Source organism: Stegostoma tigrinum, chromosome 4, assembly GCF_030684315.1.
Source record: "Stegostoma tigrinum isolate sSteTig4 chromosome 4, sSteTig4.hap1, whole genome shotgun sequence".
In the NCBI taxonomy this organism is placed as follows: domain Eukaryota; kingdom Metazoa; phylum Chordata; class Chondrichthyes; order Orectolobiformes; family Stegostomatidae; genus Stegostoma; species Stegostoma tigrinum.
In genome coordinates, this window is record NC_081357.1 from 79,335,262 (window position 1) to 79,360,722 (window position 25,461).

Genomic DNA, 25,461 nt, shown 5'->3' on the forward strand with positions numbered 1-25,461 from the left:
TGTGGCGCTATTAAGCAAAGCCTGCCTCCTACCTTAAGTATCTAAACAGCAACATTTTGAAGATATTTAGTTTTTCTTTTTGCTGAAAGACTCTTGGAACTATCAATCACTCTCATTAGCTTTGAACCTGTCAAGTTCCAAATGCTGAGTTCAAAAGAAATTATATTTTGCCAAATTACCCACTGCTTTTATCATTCCCTTTCCTTTCTGTCATCAAAAATGGTTTGTTCAGAGTGAACCATTTCTGCTGAAGTACAATGCTCAAAATACGAAGCAGTACTTTTCTTTCAGATGTTAGTGGATATGGGTGTTAAATTTCCCTTTTTTCTAAATTTTTGGTTATTCCTCAAATCTTTGTCGAGACTTTTGTTCAGGGGTGGTGGTGGAAAAGTTTGATAAGGTTCAATTTGGCTAGTGCAGAAGCTGAAATTTGTTGTGGAAGCGATTTGGACACAGGAATAGCTCAATACAGACAATGAGCTCTAAGATTCTCCAACACAGCACTGGGGACCTTGGTGCAGGAACTGGTCAGAAAGAGACACATCTTCTTTCATGAGGGGCCAAATAGGCACTGCAGACAAATGATGGTGGAGCTATGAGTTAGACACCTTGTTGAAGTCAACACTAGGAGTATAGCCCTGAGAACCTGAAACTGGAAGTTCAATAACCTCACATGAGTTATCAAGGTCAGTCAATGCTTCTTCAAATGTCAAATCCAATTACTTGTACCATTTGCCTCACACATCATTCAGCTAATCAATTCCCATCACTCACCAATCAACAATTTGAATTCAGTCACAACTCATTTGCAACATAAATAGCTTCACCTCCCTTTCATACACTTGACATGACTACAAATATCACATCTTGCTCACACTTCTAGTTATTTAAACATAACAGCCACTAAACTGAAAATGTAAAGTCAGAACAAAGGTCCTCTCCACATCAGTTTCAATAATTTCAATCAGAAGGATAGCCTCTTCCTGCCATCTGCCGAACAAAGTCTTCCTGCCAATGTTCACCCAGCAGGAGAGCATTCCACCAGCCATGTTCACCCAGTGGGACATCGTCCTTCAACAATGCTAGCTTGCCAGAATGCCTCATCCGAGCTTAATAATCTGCATTTATTGTTCTGACTTCTGCATAAACTCCTTTAACATGCATTCAGAGTCATAGAGCTGTACAACATGGAAGCAGACCTTTCAGACCAACTTGTCTGTGCCAACCTGATACCCTAAACTTTTCTAGTGCCATTTGCCAGCATTTGGCCCATATCCCTCTAAACCTTTCCAATTCATATATGCATTCAGATGTCTTTTAACGGTTGGAACTGTACAAGCCTCCATAACTTCCTCTGGCAGCTCATTCCAAACATGCACTAACGTCTTGTGAAAATGTTACCCCTTCGGTCTCTTTTACGTTTTTCCCCTCTCACCTTTAACCTATGTCCTCTAGTTTTGGACTCCCCCACCCTGGGAAAAGACTTTGGCTATTCATCCTATCCATGCCCCTCATGATTTTATAAACCTCTGTAAGGTCATCTCTCAGCCTCCAATTGTCCAGGGAAAATAGCCCCAGTTTATTCAGCTTCTCCTCGTAGCTCAAGCTCTAGCAACATCCCTGTAAATCTTTTCCGAACCCTTTCAAGCTATTCAGTATCCTTCCTATAGCAGGGTGATCAGAACTGTATGCAGTATTCCAAAAGTAGCCTAACCAATGTCCTGTACAGCCACAACATGACCTCCCAACTCTTATACTTAATGCACTGATCAATAAAGGCAAGCATACCAAATGCCTTCTTCACTGTCCTGTCAACCTGTGACTCCACTTTCGAGGAACAATGAAGCTGCACTCCAAGGTTTCTCTGTTCAGCTCCCCATGACCTTACCATTAAGTGTACAAGTCCTGCCCTGATTTGTAACGTTGGATCCCATTTGCTTTGGGCATGTGTTGAATACAGCATTTAAAATCAGGTGGCTCACAAAGATGTAAATAAATAGAGCACTTTGCTGATTGGTAAGAGTTAAAATTGCTTCCGATACACCAAAATTTCATTATAGATCAATTTCTCAAAAATTCTGGATGTGACTTCTGTTATGATAACAACTGATGTTATTACTGGAGAAGCCAGATTCCAGGCTTAACTCTGGTTGATAGATCACATTTTGTTCTTTTTTGATTTTAATAAGGCAATCTTTCACTGAAACACGGTGTTGCAGATTTGGTTTTAAAACTGAAACTGAAGTTTATAACGTAAGTGTAAAGTTGAATCAAGCTTTTAAATATAAGATAACAAGGTGTAGAGCTGGATGAACACAGCAGGCCAAGCAGCATCAGAGGAGCAGGAGGAAGGCTGACGTTTCGGGCCTAAGGAGCTAGGCCCGAAACGTTAGCCTTCCTGCTCCTCTGATGCTGCTTGGCCTGCTGTGTTCATCCAGCTTTACACCTTGTTATCTCAGATTCTCCAGCATCTACTGGTCCTACTGTCTCTATTCAAATATAAGGCAAGTTTAAAGATTTCAAAACAACAGTTAAATACAATCACAATTTGTTTTTACACACACACACACACACACAATTTATTTTTAATTCACTTCTGCGATGTGCACTTCACTTGTTGGCCAGCACTTATTAGCCATCTCCAGTTGCACTTGAGAAAGTGGTGATGAACTGCCTTCTTGAACTGCTACAGTCCACCTGCTGTGGGTTGGTCCACAATGTTGTGAGGGAGGGAATTCCAGGAACTTGACCTAGTCAGTGTGAAGGAATGGCAATATATTTCCAAGTCAGAATGGTAAGTAGCTTGGAGGGTGAATTGCAGGTAGTAGTGTTCTGATGTATCTACTGCCCTTGCCCTTCTAGATGGAAGTGGTTGTGGGTTTGGAAACTGCTCTCAGAGGATCTTTGATGTATTTCTGCATTGCATTTTACATATAGCACACACTGCTGCCACTGAGTGTCAGTGGTGGAGGGAATGGATGTGGCTCCAATCAAGTGGGTTGCTTTGCCCGGATGGTGTTAAGCTTCTTGTGTGTTGTTGGAGCTTCACCCACCCATGCAGGTGGGCAAGTGGGGAGTATTCCATCACACCCCTGACTTGTGCCTTGTAGATGATGGACGGGTTTTGGGGAGTCAGATGAGTTACTCACTACACAGTTTCTAGCCTCTGGCCTACTCTTGTAGCCACTTTATTTATGTAGCAAATCCAGTTGAATTTTTGGTCAATGGTAACTCCCCAGAATGTTGATGGTGAGGTATTCAATAAAGGTAACAACATTGAATTTCAAGGGCAATGGTCAGATTGTCTCTTATCGGGAATTGTTATTGCCTGACTTTTGTGCGGCATAAATATTACTTGCCACTTGTTAGCCCAAGCCTGGATATTATCCAGATCTTGTTGCAATTGAACAATATGTGAGGAGTCACGAACAGTGCTGACATTGAGCAATCACCAATAAACCATCCTCACATCTCACTTTATGATGGATGCAAGGTAATTTTTGAAGCAGTTGAAGATGATTGGACCTAGGACACTACCCTGAGGAACTCCGGTGGAAACATCCTGCAGCAGAGATGACTGAACTTCAAGAACTACAACAATCTTCCTATGTGCCAGGTTTGATTGCCACCAGCAGGGAGTTTGCCCCGATACACATTGATTCCAGTTTTGCTAGGGCTCCTTGTTCCACACTTGATTGAATGCAGCCTTGACGTGAAGGGCTAACACTCTCGCCTCACCTCTGGAATTCAGCTCTTTTGTCCCTGTTCGACCAAGGCTGTAATGAGGTCAGGAGCTGAATGAACCCGGAAGAACACAAACTGGGCATTACTGAGCAGGTGCTGTTTGACAGCACTGTTGAAGACACCTTCCAACATTTTACTAATAATCAAGAGTAGGCTGATTGGGCAGAATGTGACCGAGTTGGACTTGTCCAGCTTTTTATGTATAGGATATACCTAGGCAATTTTCCACATTGTCAGGTGAATGCCAGTGTTGTAAATGTGCTGGAACACCTTGGCTAAGAGAATTGTAAGTTCTGGAGCACAAGCCTTCAACATTATTTCCGTCCGGAGTGTTGTCACGACCTGTAGCCTTTGCAGCATCCAGTGTCTCCAACATTTTCTTGATATCACATAGAGTGAATTGAACTGGTTGAAGACTGGTAACTGAAATGCTGGGACCACTGGAGCAGGCCATGATGGATCATCCACTCGGTGATCCTTGCTGAAAATTGTTGCACATGTCTCACCCTTATCTGTTGCGTTGGGCCCTTGAATCACTGAGGATGGGGACACTTTTGGGTTCTCCTTCTCATCTTGTGAGTTGTTTAATTGTCCACCAGCATTCACGATTCAATATGGCAGGACTGCAGAGCTTAGACCTCATTCTAAAAGCACTCCATTAAATTCTCTATCACCAATGAGTGTGTCTTAGCTGTGGCTTTGACTGCACGGTTTTAAGAATCTGAAGTCATCTTTCTTCAGCTTTAATACCACCTAAAAATAGACTTTCCCAGCTTCAAATAACCGTTCATGTTTTTAACCAAACATCTATGGTCTGGAACTTTAAAACTAAACTCTTTACACTGAGGTTACTATTTTCTTGACAGCTTTAATCCATATCCCTTCTTTAACAGTAGCCATCTTACATATCCAGCTCCAGTTAAAACTTCTGCAAAACTACCCAAACTGAAACCCAAAAGACTTTTTCTAAGCTGTGGGTGTGTACAATAATATAAACTGAAAGAAAAACAAATCTGTGGCATCCCAAACTTAAAAAAAAATGCACAGCTCTTTTCTGGTTGCTTATACAAATTTTCACTATATTAATAAATTCCCATTAGCCTCCAAGAACTTTTTCTCTCAGTCTGTTTTCAAAAAATGGAATTACCTTGTGTCTAGAAATACAAGTTAATCATTGAATCCCTTCAAACATGCTGACCAAAACCTGCATGTAACCAGCTCAAATCCAAACTATGTAATACATGACATTAAAATAATGAATAAATAATTTAGCATACATCATAGTTCACCATTTATATGCAGTATTAAGGCAACTTGTTTGCCTTACAATTAAATGCTCTCCAAATCTGGAATTCTCTTCTTACAGTCCCTGCCCCTCTACCTCATGTTCTTCCTTCAGGTCACTCCCTAAAACCTACTTCTTTAACCCAGCTTTGGGTCACCTGACTTAATATTTTGTTACATGGAACTGTGTCACACTTTGTTTTAATAATGCTCCAAAGAAGAAATGTGTTGTTATGAAATGAAAAGTGTCAGTTAAAATATCTACATTACCTACCACCTGCAGTAAGACCAAAGACCAAGTAGTTGATAAACGTTTTAAGGCTGTGCTGCTATCTTTAGCTGTTGGTTGTATTTTTAGCCACCTAGAAGTTTCATGAATGATTCAATGAGAAGGAAATATAGAACAATTTTACAAGGTTTTAAGTGAGATATTAAGTTAAATTTTATAGATTTTTAATTTTCAAAGAAATGTTACAAATACACTCATGAAGAATAGATCTGTCTGTATTAGTTTGCTCTTTGGAGCGCGATTACAAACTTGATTTTAAGAATATAACAGAAAAATATATTTGCATTTGTATTTGCACATGAAGCTGTAAAGGAGCACTTTAACATCTATTTTAAGTGCTAAATTCTCAACTGTTTTGTAAAGCCCAAACACAACAGTATTAGTGGTCATATATACTTTGCTTCTTGCCTCCATTTATCTGACATTTTGGTTGAAATTGGAATACAGTGACACCAAAGAAATGGGCGACAATGAGAAGGGAAAGTAGACCCAAAGCAAAATGAGCAGCCAACTTTTTAATCATTCATTTATTACAGCAATTCCAAACTAGTTTTACCCATTTTCTTCTGAAGGGTCTTGTTCGGGAGCAGTTTGCTCAACAACAGCTGCCTTCCAGTACCTTTCCCAAATCGGTAGCTTACTTCAAAACCAAATAAATGCAATTGCTGAAAATCAGAACTACAATGAGAAAATAAAAGCAAAGTACTGCAGCTATTAGAAATCTGAGATAAGGACCAAAAGTGATAGAGAAACTTAATAGGTCTTCCAGAATCTGCAGAGAGAATACAGTTAATGATTTGAGTCTTCAGAAATTTTCTTATAGAATTGGAAAACGGTAGAAATCCTCAGCATGTCAGGCAGTATCTGTGGACGGAGGCAGAGAGTTAACATTTCAGTTTGATATTCTTTCAGCATTGCTGTGTCGCTGAATCCATCCTCAGTTGGCATCCAATTTTGCTGCATTTTTACTATCAAAAGTAACAATGATGATGAAATTTCTCCATCAAAAGGTGAAGGACTCAAAAGCTAAGTGTAGCAATTCCTTTTACAAGATAGGAAATAACCTGTGCGCATTGTTGGTTGAACTGTCAGGCAACAATTATTACCTCCAAGCAATGAATTACTAATTGAACAATGAACTTTGAAAACCTGACAGTGCACTTAACAATTGCAAATAAAGCATTTGATGCCAACTGTAGTCTGTGATATACAATTACTGCAAATAAGCTGACCAATAAAAGCAATATTTTTAACAGATGTTTCACAGGTATAGGCAACAAGTCAACAGGAAGACAATATCAAAGGCAATCCTGTTTAAAAGGGATCAGTATACTGATGAATTGGATTGATTGAATGAAACAAATAAAAATATTCAGAACTACAGCACAAAATGGAAGCAAAAAGATGCTAATGAAATAACAAGTTAATCTAATTATTACATCTGGGAATTGTAATTAAGGAACATCTAATGATTTGTGTGAATTCAGGAATGAGGAGTGAAAAAATCACTTAGGATGGAAACAGCTTGGCCCTATCCCCAAACACGGTTGTCAGTTACGTTCAAATTCATAATTTAATTTAATATTTGTCCACGAAAGGTGAATATCACTACTAAGGTCAGCATTTGTTGCTCATTCATAATTGTCCCTGAGAAGGTGGTAGTTATTTACTGCATAGAAGGTAGCTATTCGGTCCATCAAATCCATGCTCCCTGGGGAATCCAGTGAGTCCAACTCAAGGACCTTCATATCTTCTCTAAAACTGGTGAACAGAACTTTATGTTGTATTCCAGTTGAGGCCTATCCACAGCTTTATAAAGAGTCAAAACAACATCCCCACTTTTTGACTCAGTGCTTTATTTATTTGGCCAAGATCACACATGATTTGCTAACCATCTTCTCACTATATCTTGCCACATTCAAAGATTGTACACACGTTCTCACATCCCTCTCCCTGCGCAGCTTTTAGAACTGTATAATTATATCTGTTTTTCTCCAACCCCTTTGCCAAAATGCAACACCCAACACTTCTCTTTACAGTGATTTGCCCATGCTACCCTGGTGATCACATTTAGTAGACTGTATTTTAACATCTTCACAGTTAGTATTGACATCAAAAGTGAATAAAATTGCATTTTGAAAATAAAGTGACCAATTGATATAAAAACAATTAAAGCAGAATTCTTGAATCATTATGGTCAGGTTTCATAAAAATATATCACTCTTAAGGGTTAGTAGAAACTAGCTAAGTAATGATCAACAAGGCATGGTCTTAGCTACTGTATCTTCTCAATTTCATGTTAGACAGTGCCAATGGCCAGGCTTGGACTCCACCCTCAGGTCACTCTCTGTGCAGAGTTTGCACATTCTCCCTGTGTCTGCGAGAGTTTCCTCCAGTTCCCTCCCAAAGTCCAAAAATATGCAGGTTAAGTGGATTAGCCAGGGGAAATGCAAGGTTACAGGGATAGGGGAGATGGCTGGGTCTGGGTGGGATGTTCTTTGGAGACATGGTGTGGACTCAATTATCCAAATGGCTGCTTCCACATTGTAGAGTTTCTATGGTTCTGTGATTTTCTAGTTATAATGACAACCTCATTAGAATAAGCAAAATGCTTACCTTCATGATGAAGGTGGAATCTATTTAGAGTGAGTTTGTAGGAATGATTTTGAATTCTGAACCCCTTCAAAATGTATGTATTGTCAGCTATTATTCTGCTTCTTATCGAGCCCAAAAAACAGGCATGACTATTCAGATAAATATTAACTTGAGATTCAAATTGGAATATTTGAAAATCAACAGTGTCCAGCAGCTGGATGCACACCCACACGATGTCGCAAAAAAAGGCAGGTGTATGGTGTATTCATTAAACATTGATATAGATAGGCACATATTGTGAAGTCATGATCAATCAGCACAAAAATAACCACATTGCACAACACCTTTCTCAGCCATTTTTATTCCCTACCTCTTATCTCAATGTTAAACAGAGGCAGGATAAATACAAACTCCCCCACTCTCACTACACACAGGGGCAGACACATACACAAGCATACAAAGCTACCAGCTGTGTATCAGAATTGCTCAACCTTGGGCAACTTGAGAGCTCACTTTAAAAAAAGTAAAACTGTCTTAAGTTAGAAAACGCTTGAATTGCAGATTTAAATTTGTCATCAGTCTCTTCAACATGTTCCATCTATCAAATAACACTGTATTTAGCAGTGATAATGGCACAGCATTATTCAAGCTTTCTGTAATTTCAATACTAAATGGCATCACGTTGGGTAGTCTATCAAGGGTGAAAAATTGATTTTCAAATGAAGATTTTCTTCATCTTTGTTACACTTAGTTTCTTAATTTTAGACAGACTGTAACTCTTGTTTGACTTTAGTCTGTCAATAGAAGTGGCAGGCAAACCAAGCTGCAACATCAGCAACACAATTACCATTTGAGTATTTGTTAATAATTATCTTTTCCTTCTAACAGCCTGTGACATGGCTCATAAGATATTTCAAGTTGGATTTTCACTCGCAGCTCAAGCTGTTAAATTTCCTGACTTGGAAGATCTGCTTCAGTTTGAAATGTCCAGTTACATCCAATTTTCAGTCCATGGGCTGCCACAGGGTTGAGCCCACTGATGATAGGCAGCTACACAGTGAAACAAATTTTGAGATTGGCTGCTAAAACATCCATTATTTGTAGCAAAGATAATGGGAACTGCAGATGCTGGAGAATTCCAAGATAATAAAATGTGAGGCTGGATGAACACAGCAGGCCAAGCAGCATCTCAGGAGCACAAAAGCTGACGTTTCGGGCCTAGACCCTTCATCAGAGAGGGGGATGGGGAGAGGGAGCTGGAATAAATAGGGAGAGAGGGGGAGGCGGACCGAAGATGGAGAGTAAAGAAGATAGGTGGAGAGAGTATAGGTGGGGAGGTAGGGAGGGGATAGGTCAGTCCAGGGAAGACGGACAGGTCAAGGAGGTGGGATGAGGTTAGTAGGTAGCTGGGGGTGCGGCTTGGGGTGGGAGGAAGGGATGGGTGAGAGGAAGAGCCGGTTAGGGAGGCAGAGACAGGTTGGACTGGTTTTGGGATGCAGTGGGTGGGGGGGAAGAGCTGGGCTGGTTGTGTGGTGCAGTGGGGGGAGGGGACGAACTAGGCTGGTTTAGGGATGCAGTAGGGGAAGGGGAGATTTTGAAACTGGTGAAGTCCACATTGATACCATATGGCTGCAGGGTTCCCAGGCGGAATATGAGTTGCTGTTCCTGCAACCTTCGGGTGGCATCATTGTGGCAGTGCAGGAGGCCCATGATGGACATGTCATCTAGAGAATGGGAGGGGGAGTGGAAATGGTTTGCGACTGGGAGGTGCAGTTGTTTATTGCGAACTGAGCGGAGGTGTTCTGCAAAGCGGTCTCCAAGCCTCCGCTTGGTTTCCCCAATGTAGAGGAAGCCACACCGGGTACAATGGATGCAGTATACCACATTGGCAGATGTGCAGGTGAACCTCTGCTTAATGTGGAATGTCATCTTTGGGCCTGCGATAAGGGTGAGGGAGGAGGTGTGGGGACAAGTGTAGCATTTCCTGCGGTTGCCCTCCAACCCCACCACACCCGGCCCCAAGACATTTTTCCATCCCCTCCCCTGTCTGCTTTCCGGAGAGACCACTCTCTCCGTGACTCCCTTGTTCGCTCCACACTGCCCTCCAACCCCACCACACCCGGCACCTTCCCCTGCAACCGCAGGAAATGCTACACTTGTCCCCACACCTCCTCCCTCACCCCTATCGCAGGCCCCAAGATGACATTCCACATTAAGCAGAGGTTCACCTGCACATCTGCCAATGTGGTATACTGCATCCATTGTACCCGGTGCGGCTTCCTCTACATTGGGGAAACCAAGCGGAGACTTGGAGACCGCTTTGCAGAACACCTCCGCTCAGTTCGCAATAAACAACTGCACCTCCCAGTCGCAAACCATTTCCACTCCCCCTCCCATTCTCTAGATGACATGTCCATCATGGGCCTCCTGCACTGCCACAATGATGCCACCCGAAAGTTGCAGGAACAGCAACTCATATTCCGCCTGGGAACCCTGCAGCCATATGGTATCAATGTGGACTTCACCAGTTTCAAAATCTCCCCTTCCCCTACTGCATCCCTAAACCAGCCTAGTTCGTCCCCTCCCCCCACTGCACCACACAACCAGCCCAGCTCTTCTTCCCCACCCACTGCATCCCAAAACCAGTCCAACCTGTCTCTGCCTCCCTAACCGGTTCTTCCTCTCACCCATCCCTTCCTCCCACACCAAGCCGCACCCCCAGCTACCTACTAACCTCATCCCACCTCCTTGACCTGTCCGTCTTCCCTGGACTGACCTATCCCCTCCCTACCTCCCCACCTATACTCTCTCCACCTATCTTCTTTACTCTCCATCTTCGGTCCGCCTCCCCCTCTCTCCCTATTTATTCCAGCTCCCTCTCCCCATCCCCCTCTCTGATGAAGGGTCTAGGCCCGAAACATCAGCTTTTGTGCTCCTGAGATGCTGCTTGGCCTGCTGTGTTCATCCAGCCTCACATTTTATTATCATTATTTGTAGCAGTAGTGCAATGGTAATGTTACTGGGTTTGTATTCTAGAATCCCAAGCTAAAGTTCAGGGGATGGGGTTTCAAATCCAAACATGACAGCTCATGAAATCTAAGATATCATTCCCAATTAAAAAGCTGGCTGAGTAGCAATCATGTAATTGCTGCTGATTGTCGTAAAAACTCATCCGGATCAGTAATGCCTTTTCAGGAAGGAAATCTGCCATCCTTAGGTGTGTCTACATGTGACACAGCAATATGGTTGACTCTTAATTATCCTCTAGGCAATTAGGTATAGGCAATAAATGTCAGATAGGAGATGGGGGTGGGGCTTGAGGTAGGAAGAGGGGATAGGTGGGAGGAAGAACAGGTTGGGGAGGCGGGGACAAGCTGGGCTCATTTTGGGATGCTGTAGGGGGAGGGGAGATTTTGAAGCTTGTGAAGTCCACATTGATACCATTGGGCTGTAGGGTTCCAAAGCGGAATATGGGTTGCTGTTCCTGCAACCTTCGGTAGCATCGTTGTGGCACTGCAGGAGGCCCTAGGGTGGACATGTTGTCTGCGGAATGGGAGGGAGAGTTGAAAATGGTTCGCGGCTGGGAGTTGCAGTTGTTTAGAGCGAACCAATCACAGGTGTTCCGCAAAGTGGTCCTCAAGCCTCCGCTTGGTTTCCCCGCCGTAGAGGAAGCCACAGCGGGTACAGCGGATGCAGTATGCCACATTAGCAGATGTGCAGGTGAATATCTGCTTGATGTGGAAAGTCTTCTTAGGGCCTGGGATGGGAGTGAGTGGAGAGGTGTAGGGGCAGGTGTAGGACTTCTTGCGGTAGCAGGGAAAAGTGCCAGGCTGGAGGAGATTGTGGAGCGGACAAGGGAGTCACAATCACCTGCACAATTGCTAATGTGGTATACTGTATCCGCTCTTCACGTTGTGGCCTCCTCTACATTGGGGAAACCAAGAGGAGGCTTGGGGACCACTTTGCAGAACACCTACGATTAGTTCGCACTAAACAACTGCACCTCCCAGTTATGAACCATTTCAATTCCCTCTCCCATTCCACACATGACATGTCCATACTGGGCCTCCTGCAGTGCCACAACGATGCTACCCTAAGGTTTCAGGAACAACAACTCACAGTCCACTTGGGAACCCTGCATCCCAGTGGTATCAATGTGGATTTCACAAGCTTCAAAATCTCCCCTCACCCTACCACATCCTAAAACCAGCCCAGCTCATCCCCGTCTCCCGAACCTGTCCTTCCTCCCAACTATTCCCTCCTCCCACCTCAAGCCCCACCCCTATCTCCTACCTACTAACCTCATCCTGCCCCCTTGACCTGTCCATCCTCCCTGGACTGACCTATTTCCTCCCTACCTCCGCACCTGCACTCACCTTTACGGGCTCCATCCCTGCCTCTTTGACCTGTCTGTCTCCTCTCCACCTATCTTCTCCTCTATCCATCTTCTATCCGTCTCCCCCTCTCTCACTATTTATTTCAGAACCCCCTTCGCCTCCCCCATTTCTGAAGAAGGGTCTAAGCCAGAAACATCGGCCTTCCTGCTCCTCTGATGTTGCTTGGCCTGCTGTGTTCATCCAGCTCTACACCTTGTAACGTCAGATTCTCCAGCATCTGCAGTTCCTACGAACTTCAAAGGCCCTGCTGAGTTTGGGTTTCCAGTCTTTGTGATTCATTTCCTATCTCCACTCATTGCCAGCAAACATGGCATTTGTCAGAAATGGGGTTGGCGCTTCCACATTTGGACCCACCTGCCATTTTGACAGGTCTTTGGAGTTGGACCTATATCAAGTTCATTTATTGTACAACTGTTTCTGCATTTTAGTATTTTGGACATATCAGTATATATGTGATGGTTAAGCAAATCCTTTGCGAGAAGAACGGACTTTGTTTAGATTAGTATGGAATGAGAAAAGGGCATTCATCCTAGTAAACACCTTTCCTTCACACAACAGTAAACCCAATGCAGACTCCTTCCTCACCTTCAATAGTGCCGACATATATTGTTTTAAATCCGCTGCTTCTCTGAATTCCTGTTCTCAGTTACGAAGAATAATTATTAAATTTTAGCCAGGAAATACATGCATGTTTATGAAAGACACAAAGTGATATCATTCAGGTTACAGGTTCAGCTTTAAGTTTAACACTGGGGTGTTGTGTGATCTCATTAGATTCATAGAAATTACAAAATTGAAGGAAGAGGCAATCTAGCTATAGTTTCGATATCTGTCATAGATTCTCAATAGAAGCTGCCTCCATTAATCCCATTTCCCTGCCCTTCGCCTGTATCCCTTTATATTGCTTGTTTTCAAATAATTAGTTAATTTTCTTTAAAATTGCATCACAATCTTCTCAATATAACTTGTGCTATTCTGTACTCTGGATAATAAAAGTTCTTCTAACCTTCTTATTCATCCTTCTGACGATGAGCCAAAATCACCCAACAAGAGCATAGTTCTCTTTATAACGACCCAAAAGTTATTTATAAAAAAGGTCTACTGAATTTCTTCTTTTCCAAATATGAGAGAAAGCTCCTCTTTGCATTAGTCATGATTCCAATGTTTATTTCCTGGCATAATATTAATTAATTTTCACTGTGTCCTGTCCATGATTGCAAAATCCTTCCACTTATGGAATGGCGATAATTTACAAAATACTGAACTGTCCTAGTTAACACTTTTGCTTATCTCCTTGTTATTTTTAATATTCAATGTCTACACAGAAAGCTAACATCACGTACATCTTTTAATAGTCCTTCCAATGTGTCTACAGCCCTAGACCTCCTGTTTCTTTACTTTCAAGAATCTTATCATTAGCACCAAATATCCAAGTGTACGCAAGTTATAAAAAAGCAACTTTGTTTCTCTTCAATAAAGATGTCGTCCACTTTCCTCCTTTTAATCAGCACTGTTATTATTGGAAAGAAAGCAAGATAGCTTCCATTGGAGGTCATTCACAAAGCATCACAGGTAATGACACACATAAGCAAAGAGATCAAGAACTGGAAATCACTGCAAGTGTTAGGATTCTCGCTCTCCTATCCCCATGAAGGAAGTTTGATGGTAAGCCAATGGATCAGGAGGGAAAAAAGAAGCCACCTCTGCAGCTGTAACTCTCTGCCGGCAGATTGATTTGCCTAATTATGAGATTTCTGTCCCTCGTTGAAGAGGAGTCCTGCTCATTGTGATTGGTTTGACTCTCCAGGAGAATGAATGTTGCTGGTTTAGTAGTGTGCACTGCTGCGACTGCAGGCAGCCCACAAAGAGGAGAGCATGGATCCTGGAGTGAGGAGAGACCAGAGTCTTGGGTCATGGAGTGTTTGGAAAGCTTGGATTGGGGGTCAAGTGTGGCTTTTGCAGAGTGAAGTGAGAAAGAAGTGAGGCTTCTGTCTTCAGGGTGGGTGCTTCGAAGTATAAATCACACCTCTTGAAGGTAATACTTGCTCCTTTCTTCCTGCAATTTATTAAACCTTTTAAAAAACAGGAATTCCATTCTCACCTGCCTGTCCAGACCAAATTTTGGCAACATATTATCAGGGTCAACCTGAGCTTTTAGCTACTTCAATTGTCCTTCTTTTTATATATGGTAGACAAGGTGCAAATTTCAGTGCCCATCAACCTTTTGTGTGATGGAGTTGAGCTCAGTGGCGTGGAAAGGTGGTATCTTGATCTATCTTAATGCCACTATCCTGATCTATCTTATATGTCACTATGCTGGAAAACCCCTGAAAGCAGCATGTTTCTAGCCCAGAAGTTTAAGTATTAGATAGAGGCAGAACAATTACAATGATATTGATTTAGACTCACAAGGGAAGACAGAGATGCAAATGCCTTGGAAAATAAGGGGCTGGGAATAATAATACTGAACAAGAAAATGGTACTAAAATACTTTTTAATGTTGAAAACTAAGTTGGTTCACAGGATCTTGTAATATATACATAAGAAAGTAAATGAAATATATTGAAGGCTTCTAGTGTGTGAAAATGTGGGTAATATTGGACATTTCACTTTTTCTGACTGTGAGACCATTAAAGTGTGTTTAACGGTTTCCGATTTTGTAATAATTTAAAGTATGCTATTAATGACAGTAGTATATAAATGTGAAATAGGCGTACAACTTTATTTCATTACTTTCTTGCAGTTTTTATAAAGCTACCTTTGCCATAAATTTAAGACCTCTCATGCTCGAGACCTCTTGAGAAACAGCGGTGAAGAACTCAACGTAAACAGTAAAGCAAAAAACTGAGTATTAAATACATTTCTGATTAATTGTGAACAGAAGAAAAAGCATTATCTAAGAATGTATCTGGACAAATGGCACATGATCAGTTCTGTCATATAAACTGACAAAATCCCCAAGTTTTACAGAATGATGTCTGGTAATATGACATCACCTCTTTGAAGTGGTTGACTGAGCAGATGCTACTGACAGGTGCCTATAAATTCTATTGACAGGCAGATGGTTATAAAATTATTTTACTGCCAAGTGTTTGCTCACGACAGGTTTTCTCTTCTCACATCTGTACATGTATGTTTGACTGAAAGGACGTCCTAATGAACGTCATTCTCAAACCTAATGTTATCAGGCAAATGTAAGTATTGTTTGTGATACTTTACAGCATTGAGTTGTAATATAGCCATAGGCAAAATATGAGCATATATTTTTTGCCAATTTTTCTATCTCTTTTAACACTGCGGTGTAACACCATAGATGGCAGCACTCATATGGTACCTTGCGTAAGTTTTCATTGTACTTGTGAGATAGACAGACACACATACATACATACATACATACACACACACACACACACACACACACACACACACACACACACACAGACACACACACACACACACACACACACACACACACACTCTTCAGCAAAGGCTCCAAGTTGGAATGAGTATTGTTAAAATTAACTAACTCAGAAGAGGGGGTTTAAAAGTTGAACTGCCCTTATGTGCACAATTCAGTAAATTTCCAGACATTTCTGTTAGCCAAAATAAAAATTAAATGAATAAAACGTAACTCTGTGCTAATCTAAATTGTTTGTCTCTTGGAAAACAGATCAATGGCTTATCACAATAGCAGAATCCCTGAAGCAATGCATTTATCAGATTGTTTGTAACTCAATATTTCCCCAAAGTAGTGTGACTCCACAGTCATACAGCAACCTGGAAATTTCTGCAGAGGCTCAGTATAAGTCAGCATCTCTAGATTACTGTATGTGCATGATAGCAAAAAATTAAGAAGTCCTAGCCAACTAAATTAATAGAATGCACACAACGGAGAAAGGGGCCACTGAAAAGGAGATAGATGATTACCTGAAAGAGAATGAAATTGAGGATTATTTTGAGATGATTGATATAACCAGTAGTTATGCGGGTCTTTTGGTTTAGTTAATTAATTAATTGATTGAGTTGCTATAAAGGAGGAACTGCTGCCTGAAAAGACCTGTAAGATTCAGTAGCTAATAAACATTATCATCAAAGGTAGGTATCTTGGTTGCCGTCTCAGACTAGCTTGGATCCAGCTTGACTTCTGTGACAGAGGATGGCTATCCAGACATTGGAAACTAAGAGTTCTTTGCAGATGGAAATTTGCAATTTGAGATTTTTTTAGTCACTCTTAAAGATGTGTGTAAATTTCTGGGAATCAATTTCTCACCAATGTACTGTGAAGCTGACCTTATTTTCAATAGAAATATGAAGCAGATACACAGACATTGATTACATCCTTACCAAAGGAGAAAACAAGTATCTTTCCCTACAAGCAGCATTAAGTATAAAGTATTTTCAGAGCTGGAGTTCAAGAATTGGACTTTAATAATCTCTTAACATTAACATCTATTGACAAAATTCATAAGAAAGATAATCTGTTCAATCCATTCAAGGCAACGATTCAAAGGGTTTTTTCAAATGGAAAGAGCCCTTTTGACTCATTATTATAGAAGTATAGAACATTACAGCACAGTACAGGCCCTTCGGCCCTCGATGTTGTGCCGACCTGTCATACCAATCTGAAGCCCATCTAACCTACACTATTCCATGTACGTCCATATGTTTGTCCAAAAATTATGTTCCACTCCAGAGATCAAGAACCTAACTATGCCAGTCCCATGTTCCAGCTTACGGCCTACAGCTTTGTATGCTACACCAATTCAAATGTTCATCTAAAAAACACTTAAATATTCTGATGGTTCTTACCTCTGCAATCATTTCAAGCAGTGAGTTCCAGGTACCCAACACTTTCAGGGTCGAAAAATACTTCTTTAAGTCCCTTTTGCCATCACCTTAAATCTATGCCTCTGGTTATTCATCCTTATACTAAGGTGGGAAAAATAAGAGACAAACAAACTGTTTGTGAGACCAGGCCTGGAAATAATTTCAGTTTTTGATCAAAAGATTTTACAGATTTTTCAACACTGTGAATAGTAGTATGTGTAGCCGGTCAGGTTACTCAAAATGGTAGAATCAGATAACAGACCAAGCATGCTGGGAAATCAAGCCAAGCATTGACCAAGTATGTGGACAAAGATACTGAAATAAAAAAGCTACAGACCTAGATAAGCAGGCTGCAGCAGCAGACAACTCAATATGCAAGTGACCAAGAGATAACATGGTGTAGAGCTGGATGAACACAGCAGGCCAAGCAGCATCAGAGGAGCAGGAAAGCTGGTGTTTTGGGTCAAGACCTTAAGTGACCAAGCCTATTTTCCAGAGCAGTAGGAAACACTGAACTGTTTCCAGAACAAAGGGACACTTTATACTCTTATCTGGAAAGGTTACCAGACTTAGGTACCCCTAATACTTTCAGAAATGCATGACCAAAGACCATCCTAACATCCACGTGGCAATGAGGCATCATTCCCCAAAACTGCACTACCTGCTTCTATCTCCTTCCCAAAATCCACAAACCTGACCGCCCTGGATGACTCATTGTCTCCTCCTGCTCCTGCCCCACCGAACTTATCGCCCCCATCTTGACTCTATTTTCTACTCCATGGTCCAGGAACTCCCTACCTACGTCCGTGACACCACCCATGCCCTCCATCTCCTCCAAAGCTTCCAATTCCCTGGTCCCCAACATCTCATCTTTACCATGGACGTCCAGTGTCTATACATCTGCATTCCCCATGCAAATGGCCTAAATGCCCCCTACTTCTTCCTGTCCCGCAGGTCCGACCAGTCCCCCTTCACTGACACCCTCATCCACTTAGCCGAACTTGTCCTCACCCTTAACAATTTCTCCTTCAATTCCTCCCACTACTTACAGACAAAGGGGGTGGCCATGGATACGCAAATGGGCCCAAGCTATGCCTGCCTCTTTGTAGGTTACATGGAACAGTCCCTCTTCCAATGCTACACTGGCCCTAAACCCCACCTCTTCCTCCGTTACATGGGTGACTGTATCAGTGCCGCCTTGTGCTCTCACGAGGAGCTCGAACAGTTCATCCATTTCACCAACACCTTCCACCCTAACCTAAAGTTCACCTGGAACATCTCTGATACCTTTCTCTCCTTCCTGGACCTCTCTGTTTCCATCTCTGGCAACCACCTGGAAACCATTATCCATTTCAAGCCGACTCCCACAGCTACCTAGAGTTCACCTCCTCCCACCCACCTTTCTGCAAAAATGCCATCCCCATTCCCAAATCCTTTGCCTCCGTTGCATCTGCTCCCAGGATGAGGCATTTCATTCCCGAACATCTCAGATGTCCTTGTTTTTCAAGGACGGCAACGTCCCCCACCTCAGTGTTCGAGAACGCCCTCGACCGTGTCTCCCGCATTTCCCACAACTCATCCCTCGCACCTCTTCCCCGAAATAACAACCAAAACAGAGTCCCCCTCATCTGCACATACCATGCCACCAACCTCTGGATCCAACACATCATCCTCCGACACTTCCGCCATCTGCAATCTGACCCCACCCAACATTTTCCCTCCCCACATTTATCTGCTTTCTGGAGGGGCCACTCTCACAGTCACTCCCTTGTCCTCTCCACACTCCCCTCCAGCCCCACCACACCCAGCACTTTTCCCTGCAACTGCAGGAAGTGCTACACCTGCCCCTACACCTCCCTGCTCACCCCATCCCAGGCCCCAAGAAGACCTTCCATATCAAACAGATGTTCACCTGCACATCTGCCAATGTGGTATACTGCATCTGCTGTTCCCGTTGTGGCCTCCTCTACATCGGACAAACCACGCAGAGGCTTGAGGACTGCTTTGCGGATCACCTATGCTCGGTTCACACTAAACAACTGCACCTCCCATTCACAAACCATTTCAACTCCCCCTCCCATTCCACAGACAACACGTCCATCCTGGGCCTCCTGCAGCGCCACAACAATGTCACCCGAAGGTTGCAGGAACAGCACTTCATTTTGCCTGGGAACCCTGCAGCCCAATGTTATCACTGTGGACTTCACAAGCTTCAAAATCTCCCCTCCGCCAACCGCATCCCAAAACCAGCCTAACTTGTTCCCACCTCCCTAACCTGTCCTTCCTCCCACTTCTCTCCTCCTCCCACCTCAGGCCCCACCTCCATTTTCTACCTACTAGCCTCATCCTGCCCCCTTGACCTGTCCGTCCTCCCCAGACTGACCTATCCCCTCCCTATTTCCCCACCTATACTCGCTTTTACTGGCTCCATCTCTGCCTCTTTGACCTGTCTGTCTCCGCTCCACCTATCTTCTCCTTTATCCATCTTCTATCTGCCTCCCCCTCTCTCCCTATTTATTTCAGAATCCCCTTCCCTTCCCCCAATTGTGAAGAAGGGTCTAGGCCCGAAACATCAGCATTCCTGCTCCTCTGATGCTGCTTGGCCTGCTGTGTTCATCCAGCTCTACACGTTGTTATCTGCTTGTCATTGCCCGATTGAGTCTGATCAATCACATAATTGATTCCTGATCGATCCATTGGTGGAAGTTGAAGACCCTCCCAAAAGGGTGTGGAAGTTCAAAGGATAAGAATCGGTGCAACAGTACCCCTTGGAGTGGTAACTCCAGACCAACTATTGTAAGAAGAGGTGCCCTAGGATCTCTAGGAGATGAAGACTAGATGATCATCACCATATGGATCAAGGCCACTTGCTCACAGCACCAAATCTGGTGTGGTGATGTTTGATCATTCCAAGTTAAGTTAAAGTACAAGGCACTGACTTAGATTTACAGTGTTAATTGTCAGGTTTATAGTGTTATAGTATTACTTGTTGATTTTTATGGGCTATATTTTTTATTCTACCTAATAGCCAATTTATTAGGTGATACTTTTTTACTTGCTCTGACATCCATTTTGACTTTCATAGAAGCAGAATTAGAAGAATACATTAATATCAACAATAATTACTGACCCACCAGTAAATGCAATGTCACAAAATACAAAAGTGTTCATCTCTTAAAATCTATGTTTCAATTGGTCCAAGTCAACTGGTGAAAGATAGCCATGAAAACAACATAATTTTCAACATAATTAACACATGTCTACACACAAAAAGCCATCACTACAAACATATCATGCAGAGAATGCGCCTTCTGCAAATGTTGGCCTCCTCCTGATGTCCCTAGCATCACAGATGCCAATCTTCAAATAATTTGATTCAACATGAAGGCACTGGATAAGGCAAAGGCCCTGTCAGGATCACAGCAATTGTACTGAAGACTTGTGCTCCTGTCCTAGCAATTCCCATAGCCAAACTCTTCCACTACAATTATAAGGCTGACATTTCAAATTTGGAAAATTCTTCACAAAATGTTGGACAAATCCAATTACCATCCTGTTGGTCTACCCTCAATCATCAGTAAAGCTACATAAGGTGTTGTCAACAGTGTTGCTCAGCAAGTGCCCACCTACTCACTAAAGCTCTGTTTGGATTCTGCCAAGCCCACTAATCTCCTGCCTTCTCTGTGGTCCAGACATGGACAAAAGTGCTGAAGCCCAGAGATGAGATGAATGTGAGCAGGCTTGACATCAAGATAGCATTTCGCTGAGTACGTCATCTAGGAGCCCTAACAAAACTAGACTCAATGAGAATCGGGGAAAACTCTCCAATGGTTGGAGTCATACCTGGCAAAAGATAAGTGGTTATGATTATTAGAGGTCATTTGCCTCTCTGAACATCTCTGCAGGAGTTCCTCAGGATAGTCCTTTTTATTCACACGATGAAAGAGCTCTGTATTTCTAACAGGAGATTTTGGTTGGGAATCCTTCAGAAATGCAGAGTCGCATAGTCATATCGTGTTGAAACAGACCCTTCAGTCCAACCAGTCCATGCTGACCATAAGCTCAATCTAAACTAGTCACACCTGCCTGTGCTTGGCCCATATCCCCCTAAACATTTATTATTCATGTACTAATCCAAATATCTTTTAAACATTGTAAACCTATCCACATCCACCACTGCCTCTGGAAGTTCATAACACACACGAACCATTTTCTGTGTAAAAAAGCTGCCCCTCATGTCTTTTTTAAATGTCTTTCTTCTCTCACCTTAAAAAATGGTCCCTCGTCTTGAAATCCCACACCCTAGGGAAAAGTGAAACAAGTCCCAGCCTATCTACCCTCTCCTTATAACTCAAACCTCTATTCCTGGTAATATCCTAGTAAATCTTTTCTATACCCTCTCCAGCTTAAAAATATCCTTCCTGCAACAGAGCAACTAGAACTGAAAAAGCAATCAGGAGGAAGCAAACCATGTCACTTTATTACCGTAGTCAGTTGCCGGATTCTGTCATTTAGAGATCCCACATTACAGACAGCTGCTGTTAAAACCTAAGAATGTACGGGAAATGTAAGGTTCAGAATCAGAAAATTCAGAGGGCTGTATTGTCATTAACAGATTCAGGGGCGAGGATAGTAGGTTTGTAGGGCGCCAGGCAGGTAGGGAGCCAATGGGTAGGAAGCCAAGACACAAGGTGGTAACAACTCAAGTGCCTGGGTTAGTGATGCAGACTATGGGAGTCAGAGAGGGTGAGAGTATCAGGTCTGCCATGGGGGCTAATGGGCAAACAGATGCGTTGTGTGTACAGTGGGGTGGCGGTGGAGGAGTATTGGAATTCAGCAGCAGGGCAGAGGCGTTAAGTCTGGACCAGGGTCATTAGGGGTGAAGGAAAGGGGTACTGGGTTGGAAAGGGGAAGGGGAGGGTAGGATTGAGGTTGGGGCCTGGGGTGTGGCAAGCGGCTGGGACAGTTAGGTCTTGTGGTAGGGGAATGGAACCACGTACTGAGGGGTTAGACTGAAGAAAGGTGGTTGGAAGTTTTTGACTGAGGATAGGGGTCACATCTAGCTCTGAGCCTAATGGGTCAAGTCTGGTCAGGTGGCAGGGGAAAGAGGGATTGGGTCCAGGAAAGTGGGGCCAGGTTGTTACCAGATGTGAGTCTAAGGAGACATGGGGTCTGGGGGCTGGGTAATAGTGGGTGTGTATTTTAAGTTGAGGAACAATTTAATTGTTTCTCAGGAGTTAGATTATGTATTTAGTAAGAACAGCAGGCCAAGCAGCATCTTAGGAGCACAAAAGCCTAAGATGCTGCTTGGCCCGCTGTGTTCATCCTGCTCCACACTTCGCTATCTCGGATTCTCTAGCATCTGCAGTTCCCATTATCTGTTATGTATTTAGTAGTCTAAGTTTTCTTGAATAACTATTAACTCCAGCAAAACCCTCTGAATTTTTAAATTCAAATATATATTTTCAGAAGATCTAAGGGTAAGGGGAATAGCCAAATAGAATTTTCAATTTCCTAGGCAATTCCTTTGTAGTCTGTTGCGTTGTGGATTCCACAGGATTCCCATGCATCTGCATTGCAGAAATGATTATCTGGGCATTTGGAAAATCTGGGCAAAATATTCATCGTCTTTGTATCATTCCGTGGCCTGACACCAGTATATCTGCATAACTCCTTTTTTGACCAATGTGGATTACTTGACAACAACAACATATTTATTTGGCATCTTCAACATAGCAAATTGTCACAGGACCACAATGAAACACAATGAGGCAACAGGCTGCACAGCAGAAACCAAAAGCTTGGCCAAACAGGTAGTGTCTTACAGTTGGAAAGAGACCTAGAGAGTTCAGCCAGAGAAATTCAGAGATTAGGGTCCAGTGAGCTTAAGACATAGCTGCCAATAGTGGAGCAAATAAAACTGGTGCTATGTGCCAGGCCAGAACTACAGGAGTACAGATAGCTCAGTGGTTTGTAGGGCTGGAAAAGATTACACAGTTAGGCAGGGACAAGGCCATAGATCTGAAAAGAGGATGAGAATTTTAAAATCAAAGTGTTGCTTATCCAGGAGCCACATAGGTTAGCTGGTGAAGGGATGATAGGTGAACTAGATTTGGTGTGTGTTAGGACATGGGAAGCAGTAGTTTGGATGGAGTCCAGTTCATGGAGGATAGAATGTGGAAAGCCGGCCAATGATATAAAGGCTGGGAGTAAAAAAAAAATCCAGACTGGATTTTACACACTCTTACTGAGTGCTTCTACACAAGGGTGAATGTATGTTCTATTGGATGTCTAAACTGCCACTGTGAGCCTAGTAACTAGTTCACCCATAATATTTAGGTGGGTGAGTGTCGAAAATCATCAGCCTGCCTGCTACGTCGAAGGAATGATGAAGGGTCATTTAGGCCGAGTTCTTGCACTGCTGAGAGTGATGCAGCTGCCAAATGAAGTGCAAGAGCCTCGTCCAAGCAATTTGGCTCATCACAGCCCATAATGGCTGTGTCAGGCTTTCTTAGTGTGAGTTCAGAAAGCTGATGGAATGTTGAAGTTAGTGATGTTAAGTGGTGATGGACATAAGCAATCGCAGAAATGATGCAGATGTATCTTCAGAACTCAGCTTGGGGTCAAACGTGACACAAAAGTCATGAAAAATCTGTTTTGGTCTTTGTAATTGCCAGAAAGCAGGTTGGAACAGGTAGGGAAATGGCATTTGGAGTCTTTTTAATATATAATTGCAGGAAGTTTCTGTTCAACCAGTTGCCAACGGAAGTGGTGGATGCAAGTACAGTTATAACATTTAAAAGATATTTGGGCAAGTACATGAATATGGAAGGTTTGAAGGGATATGACCCAAATGCAGGCTAGTGGGATTAGTTTAGTTTGGGAACGTGGTCAGTGCAGACTAGTTGTGCAGAAGTGTCTCTTTCCATGCTGTTTAACTTCTATGACCTGACTGGATGATTACTGAGAGAGTCTGTGGTGATGTTCAGAGAGGTGTTGGTGAACCAGAGTTGCATGATGTCAGTTTACATGTAATCGCAAATGCTTTTGGATGATGTTTGCATGGGATGACATGCAGATGAGAAATAGGAGGAAGACAAAGTTAGGCTTTCAGGGAATATTAGGGAAGTCACACGTGATCAGGAAGAACTCATTAAAAGTACCTCAATGTACCTCAAGTGATAGGTTGTCCGTGTTCAAATCGCACAGAATAACAAATGTGACTTTGCTAAGAGCTGTTCTGGTAAATGGAAGTGGTGGAAAGCTGATTGGCAATTATGCAGAATTTAATGAGATAGGCTGGAGATGGGCATAAATTTAATGGGCTACGGCATAGTTGAGTACGCTGGAAGGAAAAAGGAGTTTGGCGATCAGATGGTAGTTTGACATGAAAATGCAGTGAAGGCTGACTTTTTGAAGACAATCCTGATCACAGTAGATTTGAAGGATGGGCAAGCCATACTTAGAGGAGAGACCATTAACCATAACAACTAACATGGGGGATAGAAGTGGTGGGTGATTGGACATTCAATGACAGCAGGATTGATAAGAGCAGGGAGGTGTGGCTCCAAGATAAGACTTCAAAGAAAGCATGAGGACATAGGAAATTAGAAAAATACAGATTCATGTGTACAGGAGGGGACAACATTACAGCAAGTTTGGCCCAGTGGACTAGGGAAAGTGAGGGAAGTGCTGGAGGAGACTGGACAGTTTTAAAATCATTAACAAAGAGATCCATAAACTCCTGACATTTCTACTGATGTTTAGGGTATAGAACATGGGAAACAGCTTTAACAAAATGATCTGCAGTAGCAAAAAGAAGTCGAGTTTATCTTTGTGCATCAAGGTGGAATAGAAAACTGTATTAGTAGGTGAAAGAAAGAACAGACATGGGGAGACAATGGGTTAGTGATATTATTACTGGACTGTAAATCCACAGACCCAGGTAATGTTCATGGGGAATCGGGTTCAAATCCCACAATCGTAGATAGTGGAATTTGAATTCAATAAAAATTTGGAATTAAGGGTTCAGTGATGACCACAAATTTATTGTCAATTCTCGAAAAAACCCATTGACTGTCCTTTCAGGAAAGAAAGTGCTATACTTATCCTAGTCTGGACAAAATGTCACTCCAGACCAATAACAATTTGGTTGACTCTTAACTGTCCTCTGGGCAATTAGGGATGGGAAGTAAATGTTGGCCTAATCAGCGATCCCCTCAGTGCTTTATGTGCTCCATCTAGACAGAGTGGTGAATGGCTAAGCCAATTATTTGCCATATTTGAGTCTGTGTCCCCTGGACTCAAGGGAATGTAGATGAGGGA

At 42.6% G+C, this 25,461-nt stretch overlaps 1 protein-coding gene across 14 annotated transcripts in view; it reads right to left on the reverse strand.

The window, feature by feature from the left end:
- msraa (methionine sulfoxide reductase Aa) overlaps nucleotides 1-25,461 on the reverse strand; it is a 548,797-nt gene that overhangs the window by 1,812 nt on the left and 521,524 nt on the right. The window contains exon 6 of one of the 14 annotated variants that reach the window (XR_009445690.1): nucleotides 17,119-17,238. The exons of the other annotated variants lie outside the window; for them this stretch is intronic. The gene's annotated coding sequence lies outside the window, so the exon portion shown is untranslated. The remainder of the gene's footprint in view (nucleotides 1-17,118; nucleotides 17,239-25,461) is intronic. 14 annotated transcript variants of the gene reach the window in all.